This window comes from Nerophis lumbriciformis, linkage group LG30, assembly GCF_033978685.3.
Source record: "Nerophis lumbriciformis linkage group LG30, RoL_Nlum_v2.1, whole genome shotgun sequence".
In the NCBI taxonomy this organism is placed as follows: Eukaryota; Metazoa; Chordata; class Actinopteri; order Syngnathiformes; family Syngnathidae; genus Nerophis; species Nerophis lumbriciformis.
This window is the reverse complement of record NC_084577.2, coordinates 665,994-679,286: the sequence shown is the minus strand read 5'-3', so window position 1 is coordinate 679,286 and position 13,293 is coordinate 665,994.

Below are 13,293 nucleotides of genomic sequence, written 5' to 3'. Positions count from 1 at the left end.
GGATATCCACACATTCTTGCCATCTCTGTCGTAGCATAGCTTTCGTCGGTAAAGTGTGCGGAACAAACGTCCAATTTCTTGCCACTTTGGCATCTTTGGGCCACTGGTGCAACTTGAATCCGTCCCTGTTGGTGTTGTTACACCCTCCGACAACACACCGACGAGGCATGATGTCTCCAAGGTACGGAAAACAGTCGAAAAAACGGAAAATAAAAGAGCTGATTTGACTCGGTGTTTGTAATGTGTTTGAGAAAATGGCGGATTGCTTCCCGATGTGACGTCACAACTCCGAGAGCGAATAATAGAAAGGCGTTTATTTCGCCAAAATTCAGCCATTTAGAGTTCGGAAATGGGTTAAAAAAATATATGGTCTTTTTTCTGCAACATCAAGGTATATATTGACGCTTACATAGGTCTGGTGATAATGTTCCCCTTTAAAGTACCACAGATAGTCACACACACACTAGGTGTGGCGAAATTATTCTCTGCATTTGACCCATCAACCTTGATCACCCCCTGGGAGGTGAGAGGAGCAGTGAGCAGCAGCGGTGGCCATGCCCGGGAATCATTTTTGGTGATTTAACCCCCAATTCCAACCCCTTGATGCTGAGTTACAAGCAGGGAGGTAATGGGTCCCATTTTCATAGTCTTTGGTATGACTCGGTTTTGAACTCAGGGGATCTCAGAGCTGCAGTGGTCCCCAGAAGCTTGATGCGCAGGCCCACTTTGTGGACACGCCCTGGCATCACCCAACCACTGCCCCGATACCTTGTGGGTTAGCCTGGGAAGACAAAAGGCTAGAGGAGCACACCCTGAGAGAAAAGCAAGTGCTGGTAGGCGCACCATAAGCGGTCCTCCGACAGACCGGAGCTCCGACAGCCTCCTGCAGCTGTGAGGAGGTGCCGGTCGTCCTGGGTTTCCCTTGCCACCGGATACAGCTCCCCACAGCGAAGAAGTGACGTTGAAGTCTGCGCGTCTCCCTCGTCGAAAAAGACCTCAACGGCGGAGTGGGCGGATAGAAGCTCCGCAATGGTCACAAAGGCGGAAGAAGGCTGCAGCAAAGATGGGCTCCCAATTATCTTGGTCTCCATGCCGTTGGACCCTACCCTTCTCTTTTCCAAGGCCAGTGTGGTGTCTGTCTGTGCACCAGTCTCCCCACTTTAAAAGATTCCACGCACAAGGCAATCCCACCAACAGGAGGACAATCATACTCGTTTCGAGTGATCCCCGACGACAACTTTGACAGTAGCGGCTTGCTCCGTGGTGTCCCCCCATGAACTCCATCCTTGTTCAATGTTTTCCTTATTGTTGATTAATCAACACAATGTTGACATGTGCCAGAGATTATTGTAAATCTTGAGCGAACACTCTAGGACAGGGGTCGGCAACCCAAAATGTTGAAAGAGCCATATTGGACCAAAAATACAAAAACAAATCTGTCTGGAGCCGCAAAAAATTAAAAGCCATATTACATACAGATAGTGTGTCATGAGATATAAATTGAATTAAGAGGACTAAAAAGAAACTAAATGACCTCAAATATAGCTACAAATGAGGCATAATGATGCAATATGTACATATAGCTAGCCTAAATAGCATGTTAGTATCGATTAGCTTGCAGTCATGCAGTGACCAAATATGTCTGATTAGCACTACACACAAGTCAATAACATCAACAAAACTCACCTCTGTGGAAAGTTTGGTGGACAAAATAAGACAGAAAAAGAAGTGGCATAAAACACGTCCTAGAAAGTCGGAGAAAGTTATACATGTACATAAACAAACTACGGTAAGTTCAAGGACCGCCAAAATTAGTAGGACAACACGGCGCTCGCCAAATACTGGAATCAGTGAAGCATGTTTAATATAAACAGTGTGCTTTGTAACAATTAGGGAGACTTGTGTCGTGTTTGTCCTCCTACAGAAACCATATTAAAACAATAAATAGATTTTTTTCCCCTCATCTTTTTCCATTTTTCATACATTTTTTTAAAAAGCTCCAGAGAGCCACGGTGCTCTCCCAGTCATCTTCACAGGGCCAACACGCCTCGTTGGAGTAGCAGCAGTGCTGAACTTTCTCCATCAGTTTTACCGTGGACACATGGAGGCTTGAAGAGATACAACGTAACCATGTCCAGCTTCATGTAAACTTAATAAGTTCAAGTAGCAATGATTGTCACACACACACTAGGTGTGACCAAATTATTCTCTGCATTTGACCCATCACCCTTGATCACCCCCTGGGAGGTGAGGGGAGCAGTGGGCAGCAGCGGTGGCCGCGTCCGGGAATCATTTTTGGTGATTTAACCCCCAATTCCAACCCTTGATGCTGAGTGCCAAGCAGGGAGGTAATAGGTCCCATTTTTACAGTCTTTGGTATGTAAGTCAACAATGTGATGGCAGGTTTTTAGGGAGTGCTTTTGAGCCACGCAACTGTTCACGCCAGGCAATACTTCTTGAGAACAGCGAACTCAAAACGGGTTTGTTTTTATTAGGCCGGGCAGCTTCAAGCAACATCTGCAACCTCATCACTTTGGTTGGCTGACTCCTGGCTCCAATTGACTCTTAGAGTAAGTCATTACCTTAGATCAGGGGCCGCATGGAGGAAAACCTGTGCACACTCGGGCCGGACTATTAAAATCATGGCATTAAAACTACAAAATAAAGACAACTTCAGATTGTTTTCTTTGTCTTACTTCTGAAAATATTACAATAAAAATATATAAAAAAATACCTGCAGCCAAAGTTTAGATCCATGAATAGTGAATGAATGTTTATAACTGAATGCATTTACATGTCTTTTGTACTATTTTTTTTTTTTTAGGAATTAAGTCATGTTTATGACAACCCTTTTCCAAAACACCATATAGAACAGTGGTTCTCAAATGGGGGTACGCGTACCCCTGGGGCATACTTGCCAACCCTCCCGAATTTTCCGGGATACTCCCGAAATTCAGCGCTTCTCCCGAAAACCTCCCGGGACAGATATTCTCCCGAAAATCTCCCGATTTTCAGCCGGAGCTGGAGGGGGCGTGGCCTCCAGCTCCATGCGGACCTGAGTGAGGACAGCCTTTTTTCACCACGGGAGGACAAGAACTAAATCATCCAGACTAGAGATACATTGTATTATTATGTTTATCTTACCTAAAAATAAATCCATCCATCCATTTTCTACCGCTTATTCCCTTTGGGGTCGCGGGGGGCGCTGGAGCCTATCTCAGCTACAATCGGGCGGAAGGCGGGGTACACCCTGGACAAGTCGCCACCTCATCGCTAAAAATAAATATATTTATTAATTAAAAAAGAAAGAAAAACTAAATACATTTTTACTATATTTTGCTAAAAACATCAAAATGAATTGTATTTTTATTTGTATTTTTTCCGACTCCTTATTACATCCAGTCATTAGAATTATACATTAAAATAAACATATTTGAAATAATTAATTTTAAATCATCATAATAATTCATTTAAAATGACCATATTTAATTATTAAAATAATTGCTTGTTGATCAACAACTTTAGCATTTTATTCATTACATTTTGAAGCTCTCAGAAGCCAAGTTATGTTATATTCCTTAAGATTTATGTATGCAAGTTTGAAGTATCAATTATCTAAACACAGTTTTGTTTGCATATTTTCAGGATATATATATATATATATATATATATATATATGTATGAAATACTTGACTTGGTGAATTCTAGCTGTCAATATACTCCTCCCCTCTTAACCACGCCCCCAACCATGCCCTGCCCCACCCCCGACCACGCCCCCACCCTCCACCTCCCGAAATCGGAGGTCTCAAGGTTGGCAAGTATGCCCTGGGGGTACCTGAAGGTATGCCAAGGGGTACGTGAGATTTTTTTTAAATATTCTAAAAATAGGAACAATTCAAAAATCCTTTATAAATATATTTATTGAATAATACTTCAACAAAATATGAATGTAAGTTCATAAACTGAACATCAAATGAAGTAGGCTATTCCATTCATTACAATGCAACAATGTCTCATAAATGTTGATGTTAAAGATTTCTTTTTTTTTTGAAGAAATGTTTAGAGTTAAGTTGATGAATCCAGATGGATCTCTATTACAATCCCCAAAGAGGGCACTTTAAGTTGATGATTACTTCTATGTGTAGAAATCTTTATTTATAATTGAATCACTTGTTTATTTCTCAACAAGTTTTTAGTTCTTTTTATCTTTTTTTTCCAAATAGTTCAAGAAAGACCACTACAAATGAGCAATATTTTGCACTGTTATACAATTTAATACATCAGAAACTGATGACATAGTGCTGTATTTTACTTCTTTATCTCTTTTTTTCAACCAAAAATGCTTTGCTCTGATTAGGGGGTACTTGAATTAAAAAAATGTTCACAGGGGGTACATCACTGAAAAAAGGTTGAGAACCACTGATATAGAATGTGAAATATAACAGGATAATGTGTACATTTATCATTTGTTTTCAAAACGGTTAGAAAATAGTGGACCCCAAAAAATGTGTGTGACTTAATGGGGTCCATGGGACCTCATTTTGAAAATTCCTAGCGTTAACACTGATGGAGTATTGGTGCATGCAAAACAGCAGCAGGCGGCTGTGGCCTGTGGGCCGGTTCTAATACTAATCAATATCATCCCGGGGGCCATAGATAATTCATTCGCGGGCCTTGACTTTGACACTTAGGGCTTAGAGGTTCACATACCCTTTCCCAACCTGTTTACTGTATTTTTCGAAGTATAAGTCGCACCGGCCGAAAATGCATAACAAAAAAGGAAAAAAACATATATGTCGCATTTTTGGGGGAAATGTATTTGATAAAAGCCAACACCAAGAATAGACATTTGAAAGGCAATTTAAAATAAATAAAGAATAGTGAACAACAGGCTGAATAAGTGTACGTTATATGAGGCATAAATAACCAACTGGTATGTTAACGTAACATATTATGGTAAGAGTCATTCAAATAACTATAACATATAGAACATGCTATACAATCTGTCACTCCTAATCGCTAAATCCCATGAAATCTTATACGTCTAGTCTCTTACGTGAATGAGATCAATAATATTATAATGTGTTAATAATTTCACACATAAGTCGCTCCTGAGTATAAGTCGCACCCCCGGCCAAACTATGAAAAAAACTGCGACTTATAGTCCCAAAAATACGGTACATGTTGTGTTCAATAAAACATTACATTTATGCAAAAATCCAAGTAATGCCAAAGGGTTCACATACTTTTTTTCATGCAACTGAAATAGATGGATGGTTGGATATATATATATATATATATATATATATATATATATATATATATATATATATATATATATGCCTTTCAAAGCATCTTAAAAATGGTCAAATCTCTTTACGCTCAGCTGAAATGTTTCAATTCCTCTATTTTCTTCTTACGTTGCCTGTATACAATCCCTGTATATTTTCATGGATAAATGTCCGCCGTTGAGATATTATCTGAACGTCCTTGCCTGGTGTTAGTCTTGTTCAGCTTCAGTATAGTGCAGACCGGGAGTGCTGCGCTCCAACTTCTCTAACACGTTAGCGACCTCCATGCACAGCCGCGGTGTTGCTGATTTATTTATTTAATTCAGTGAATATCATCCACTTCTTTTCAGCTCTGTCCTGAGACAGCTCTTATCTGAAAACACTCCTAAGTTGAGGTACAGCTGTATTAAAATATGAATTCAATATTGATACAAATGTAAAATATTTACTGTAGAGGTTGCCCTCTAGTGGGTTCTTCGGACCACCACACACTGCCAGGAGAGCCTGGAATTCAGGGTATAACACTGTTTTATTTTCATCAATCGTGCAAGGCTTTCGCTTTCCAGCAAAATGTCTTTTTCTGAGTTCGTGTCTCTCTCTCTCTCTGGCTCCCACTCCAACTCCAACTCCAACCACGTGTCTCATGCCGGCTGCTGCTAATAAAGGCGACAGGTGATCAGATAACAAGGCCCACCTGGGCCATCCGCTCACCTGTCGCTGTCTTCGAGGCCGGTCCTGGCACACCCCGTTCCGCGGCAGGCCCGCAGGCCCCCCCCCCCCTCCACATTTACATTTGTCATATTGTCCAAATACCTGCAATCTGGACAGGAAGAAGGATGTGGTTGCTGTCACCTGGTTGTCAGGGCCTGGGGGAGGACCTGAGGTATCAAAGTAGCTGATGGAGTGGATGCTAATGATGTCATCAGGCTTTTTTGGGGGGGTTATTCCTAATTTGCTATGCTTAATGCGGCTCAGCGCAACTAAAACCTATTGATGTTAGATTTTTGGGGAATTAAAAAAAAAATGATATCACTGGTCAGGATAACTGTATCGCCCCCTGCTGGCATTGGCTTGTTTTTCAACCACTGTGCCGCGGCACACTAGTGTGCCATGAGCAGGGGCGCCGAAAAGGGGGGGTAAATGAGACGGATTCTTGGGGCCCATGATGGAGGGGGGCCCAGAGAGGCCCCTAATGATGATGAAATTATAATACAGAAAAAATAATGACACTGTGTTGGGGGCCCTGTAAAGATTCTTTTCATAGGGCCCAAAATCCCTAGCGGCGCCCCTGGCCATGAGATACAGTCTGGTGTGCTGTGAGAGATTATGTCATTTCACCTATTTGGGTTAAAAATATTTTTTGCAAACCAGTAATTATAGTCTGCAAATGATGTGTTGTTGTTGAGTGTCGGTGCTGTCTAGAGCTCGGTAGAGTAACCGTGTAATACTCTTCCATATCAGTAGGTGGCAGCAGGTAGCTAAAGTCAGAATAAGCGGGAGACAGTGTTCAGGTAAAAAGGTATCTAACGCTTAAACCAAAAATAAACAAAAGGTGAGTGCCCCTAAGAAAATGCATTGAAGCTTAGGGAAGGCTATGCAGAACGAAACTAGAACTGAACTGGCTACAAAGTCAACAAAACAGAATGCTGGATGACAGCAAAGACTTAATGTGGAGCAGAGACGGCGTCCACAAAGTACATCCGAACATGACATGACAATCAACAATGTTTCCACAAAGAAGGATAAAAACAACTGAAATATTCTTGATTGCTAAAACAAAAGTAGATGCGGTAAATATCGCTCAAATGAAGACATGAAACTGCTACAGGAAAATACCAAAAAAAGAGAAAAAGCCACCAAGAACTAAAACACTACACACAGGAAAACAGCAAAAAAGTCAAAAAGAGTCACGGTGTGATGTGACAGGTGGTGACAGTACACCTACTTTGAGACAAGAGCTATAGTGATGCATGCTTGGTTATGCTTTAAAGTCATATCCAACAACTTTTTACTGTCAACTGAGTTTCGTTTTTTACTGATTTCTGCTGGTGGTGTGCCTCCGCATTTTTTCAACGCAAAAAATGTGCCTTGGCTCAAAAAAGGTTGAAAAACATTGCATTAAAGTGTGGTGTTGTTTACCTGAAGCAGATCAAGTCATACAAGCAGATAAGGCTGCAGCTATGGATTCTTTTAGTCATCCAATAGTTTGTTCGATTAATCGGATAAAACACACTTTAGAGCAGGGTGTCCAAAGTGTGGAACGGGGGCCATTTGTGGCCCGCGGCTAATTTTTTTAATGGCCTGCGACACATACTAAAACTACAATTAAAAAAAAACAAAAAGAGCAAACATGGGAAAAAGTTGCAATGTTGACTAATAACAGAGTTGGACTGCAGGCTGGGGTTTTTTTTTTTGGATTTAAAGATTCCATTGCTGGGCAGCACGGTACGACAGGGGTTAGTGCATGCGCCTTATAATACAAAGGTCCTGGGTTCGATCCCCGTGCTCGAGGTCTCTCTGTGTGGAGTTTGCATGTTCTCCCCGTGACCGCGTGGGTTCTACTCCGGCTTCCTCCCACCTCCAAAGACATGCAGCTGGGGATAGGTTGATTGGCGACACTAAATGGTCCCTAGTGTGTGGATGTGAGTGTGTCCAGGGTCCAAGTGTAGCTGGGATAGGCTCTAGCCACCCCTGCAACCCTGAAAAGGACAAGCGGTAGAAATATGGATGGATATCTAATTACGCAACAAACATTAGCATACATTCCAACATTTATATAAAATAAAAATACCTAAATATCTTCTTGTCACCCTGACTTATGATTTCAAAGCAAGTTATCATAGAATTTGTACATAACAACTAAAATAAATACAATTAAAATATAATAAATAGAAGTTTTACTCAAAAAAAGAGCCTAATATTTAGACACAAGTGCAATTGTATTGTTAGAATGACATACAGGAACATTTTTAAAGGTTTTCTTTGAATGCACTGATTTTATTTGCTAAAAACCTAGTAAAATGTTTTAATATGTCCCATCTGGGTGTGTTTTATGGTGAAATTTGCACAGTCGGAGTCTCCTCACTCATCTTTGCACTGGCGTATGCTTTGACCTGATCATGGACTGTATGACAACACATACGGGGTGCCAAAGTTCACTCACACTTTTCTAGCAGATATATTTCGAGGATTTAAGTCCATTTTCTCACATTTAGCTCGTTTTCATCACATTTAAGTTGAAATTAAATGTTGACTCTAAATATTATATCTAAATGTTAAATCTAAATGTTATATCTAAACCCTACATCTTAAATATAAATCTATGTTTAATCCAACTGTACAATCTAAACCTAAATGTTAAATCTAAATCTAAATATTAAATGTAAATATTTAGTCTAAATCTAAATGTTAAATCTAAACCTAAATGTTAAATATAAATATAAATGTTGGATCTAAATCTAAACCTAGATATTAAATCTAAATCTTAAATCTAAATGTGACCGCAAAATGTCAAATCTAAACCTATGTTAAATCTAAATCTAAATGTTAAATCTAAACCTAAATGTTAAATCTAAATCTAAATATTAAATGTAATTATTTAGTCTAAATCTAAATGTGAAATCTAAACCTAAATGTTAAATATAAATCTAAATGTTGGATCTAAATCTAAACCTAGATATTAAATCTAAATCTTAAATCTAAATGTGACCGCAAAATGTCAAATCTAAACCTATGTTAAATCTAAATCTAAATGTTAAATCTAAACCTAAATGTTAAATATAAATATAAATGTTGGATCTAAGTCTAAACCTAGATATAAAATCTAAATGTTAAATATAAATATAAATGTTGGATCTAAATCTAAACCTAGATATAAAACCTAAATGTTAAATATAAATATAAATGTTGGTTTTTAAATCTAAACCTAGATATTAAATCCAAATCTTAAATCTAAATGTGACCGCAAAATGTCAAATCTAAACCTATGTTAAGTCTAAATCTAAATGTTAAATCTAAACCTAAATGTTAAATATAAATATAAATGTTGGATCTAAATCTAAACCTAGATATAAAATCTAAATGTTAAATATAAAAATAAATGTTGGATCTAAATCTAAATCTATATATAAAATCTAAATGTTAAATATAAATATAAATGTTGTTTTTTAAATTTAAACCTAGATATTAAATCTAAATCTTGAATCTAAATGTGACCGCAAAATGTCAAATCTAAACCTATGTTAAGTCTAAACCTTAATGTTAAATCTAAACCTAAATGTTGAATCTAACCCTAAATGTTAAATATCAATATAAATGTTGGATCTAAATCTAAACCTAGATATAGAATCTAAATGTTAAATATAAATATAAATGTTGGATCTAAATCTAAACCTAGATATAAAACCTAAATGTTAAATATAAATGTAAATGTTCATTTTTAAATCTAAACCTAGATATTAAATCCAAATCTTAAATCTAAATGTGACCGCAACATGTCAAATCTAAACCTATGTTAAGTCTAAATCTAAATGTTAAATCTAAACCTAAATGTTAAATATAAATCTTGAATCTAAATGTGACCGCAAAATGTCAAATCTAAACCTATGTTAAGTCTAAACCTTAATGTTGGTTTTTAAATCTAAACCTAGATATTAAATCTAAATCTTAAATCTAAATGTGACCGCAAAATGTCAAATCTAAACCTGTTAAATCTAAATCTAAATTTTAAATTTAAATCTACATGTGACAGCAAAATGTCAAATCTAAACCTGTTGAATCTAAATCTAAATGTTAAATTTAAACCTAAATCATAAAAATAAATCTGTATGTTAAATCTAAATATTAAATACAAACCTAAATGTTAAATCTAAAATCTAAATATTTAGTCTAAATCTAAAATCTAAATATTTAGTCTAAATCTAAAATCTAAATATTTAGTCTAAATCTAAAATCTAAATATTTAGTCTAAATCTAAAATCTAAATATTTAGTCTAAATCTAAATGTTAAATCTAAAACTAAATCTTAAATCTAAATCTTAAATCTAAATATGCCCGCAAAAGGTTAAATCTGGAAAACTAAATACAAATGTTAAATCTAAACCTAAATGTTGAATCTAAATAAAAATCCTTAAATCCAATTCCAACATTATCAAACGCAGAAATTGCAGCGTCAGGTGTTTAATTGTCTTTATTTGCACACACACCATGCACACTCACACAGTTGGAGCAAACATTTTTAAAAATATGCAACTTTACTGGCATTTTTTGTCTTTAAGCATCGGTCATGTTTCTTTCTTCCGCAGTCAGAAAGGTGTAAGAGTGTCTGCACTGAGAGGCAGAGATGTAGGCGCGGCTTTCAGGCCTCGGATTGGTGGAATGTTGACATTCTATAAATATTGATCTTTACACTTGGCAAGAGATTTAGCGCTCACATTTAGATTTAACAATTAGGTTTGGATTTAATATTTAGGGCTCACATTTAAATTTAACATTTAGGTTTGGATTTAATATTTAGCGTTCACATTTAGATTGAAGATTGAGGATTAACATTTAGGTTTGGATTTTAGATTCAGTTTTAGATTTAACATTAAGGTTCAGATTTAACATTTAGATTTAGTTTTTAACATTTAAGTTTAGATTTAACATTTAGCGCTCACATTTAGATTTAAGATTTAAATTTAACATTTATATTTAGATTCAAAATTTTGGTTTAGATTTAACATTTAGAGCCCACATTAATATTTAAGATTTAAATTTGACATTTATATTTAGATTCAAAATTTTGGTTTAGATTTAACATTTAGCGCTCACATTTAAGTTTATACATTTATATTTAAGATTTCGATTCAACCCTGATATTTAGATTCAACATTTAGGTTTAGATGTAACATTTAGCGCTCACATTTAGATTTAAGATTTAAATGTAACATTTATATTTACATTCAACATTTTGGTTTAGATTTAACATTTAGCGCTCACATTTAGATTTACATTTATATTTAAGATTTTGATTTAACCATGATATTCAGATTTAACACTTACGTAAGTTTTACTTTTTAACATTTAAGTTTAGATTTAATATTTAGCGCTCACATTTAGATTTAAGATTTAAATTTAACATTTATATTTAGATTCAAAATTTTGGTTTGGATTTAACGCTCACATTTAGATTTAAGATTTCGTTTTAACCGTTATATTCAGATTTAACATTTAGAATTAGTTTTTAAAATTTAACTTTAGATTTAACATTTAGCGCTCACATTTAGATTTAAGATTTAAATTTAACATTTATATTTAGATTAAAAATGTTGGTTTAGATTTAACATTTAGCGCTCACATTTAGATGTACATTTATATTTAAGATTTCGATTTAACCCTGATATTCAGATTTAACATCTAGATTTAGTTTTTAAAATTTAAGTTTAGATTTAACATTTAGCGCTCACATTTAGATTTAAGATTTAAATGTAACATTTATATTTAGATTCAAAATTTTGGTTTAGATTTAACGCTCACATTTAGATTTACATTTATATTTAAGATTTCGATTTAACCGTGATAATCAGATTTAACACTTAAGATTTACTTTTTAACATTTAATTTTAGATGTAATATTTAGCGCTCACATTTATATTTAAGATTTAAATTTAACATTTTTATTTAGATTCAAAATTTTGGTTTAGATTGAACATTTAGCGCTCACATTTATATTTAAGATTTCGATTTAACCCTGATATTCAGATTTAACATTTAGATTTAGTTTTTAACATTTAAGTTTAGATTTTACATTTAGCGCTCACATTTAGATTCAAGATTTAACATTTAGCGCTCACATTTTGATTCAAGAATTAAATTTAACATTTATATTTAGATTCAAAATTTTGGTTTAGATTGAACATTTATCGCTCACATTTAGATTTACATTTATATTTAAGATTTCGATTTAACCGTGTTATTCAGATTTAACATTTTGATTTTGTTTTTAACATTTAAGTTTATATTTAACATTTAGCACTCACATTTAGATTTAAGATTTAAATTTAACATTTATATTTAGATTCAAAATTCTGGTTTAGATTTAACATTTTGCGCTCACATTTAGATTTAAGATTTGAATTTAACATTTATATTTAGATTCTAAATTTTGGTTTAGATTGAACATTTAGCGCTCACATTTAGATTTACATTTATATTTAATATTTTGATTAAACCGTGATATTTAGATTTAACATTTAGGTTTAGATTTAACATTTAACGCTCACATTTAGATTTATTATTCATATTTACCATTTCGATTTCGACTTAAGATTTAGATTCAGCATTTAGATTTAACATTTAGATATATTTTAGTCAAATTTAATTGAAACTTAATTGTGATAAAATTGAGCTAAATATGAGAAAAGTGAGTTAAATCTGAGAAATATATCTGCTAGAGAAGTGTGACTGAACTTTTTACAGTCGGCACCCCATTAACCAACGCCTCCGTGGTCAAAATAAATTCTGTGATTATGTGCATATATCCATAATTAATTCAATCTTTTTTTTTAATTAATCACAAGTTATTTTTGACATCCCTTTTGATAGGAGGCAAAAATACAACAATATTCACTGGGGGACACCAGAACTGCGATGCAGCCCTAAATGAAAACAAGTTTGACACCCGTTTCCTAAGAGTCAAAAAGTGCAACGTCAGCAGTCATTAAGACATGCGATAAAATCTATTTAGAATTGTTTTCTGCAGTTACATGGTGGGATATATAGTATTTTAAACTAATAAAGTGTATACAATATTTTCCAGGTACAGTAGTGTGGTGATATTTATGCACAACATACAATGCATGCGCAAAGTATTCACAGCGCCTCAAAATTCTATAGGCAATACCCCAGATGACATTTTTTTTTAAATTTATTACACAGGGAAAACTAAAATCACATATACATAAATATTCACAACCTTTGCTCAATACTTTGTTGATGCACCTTTGGCAGCAATTACATCCTC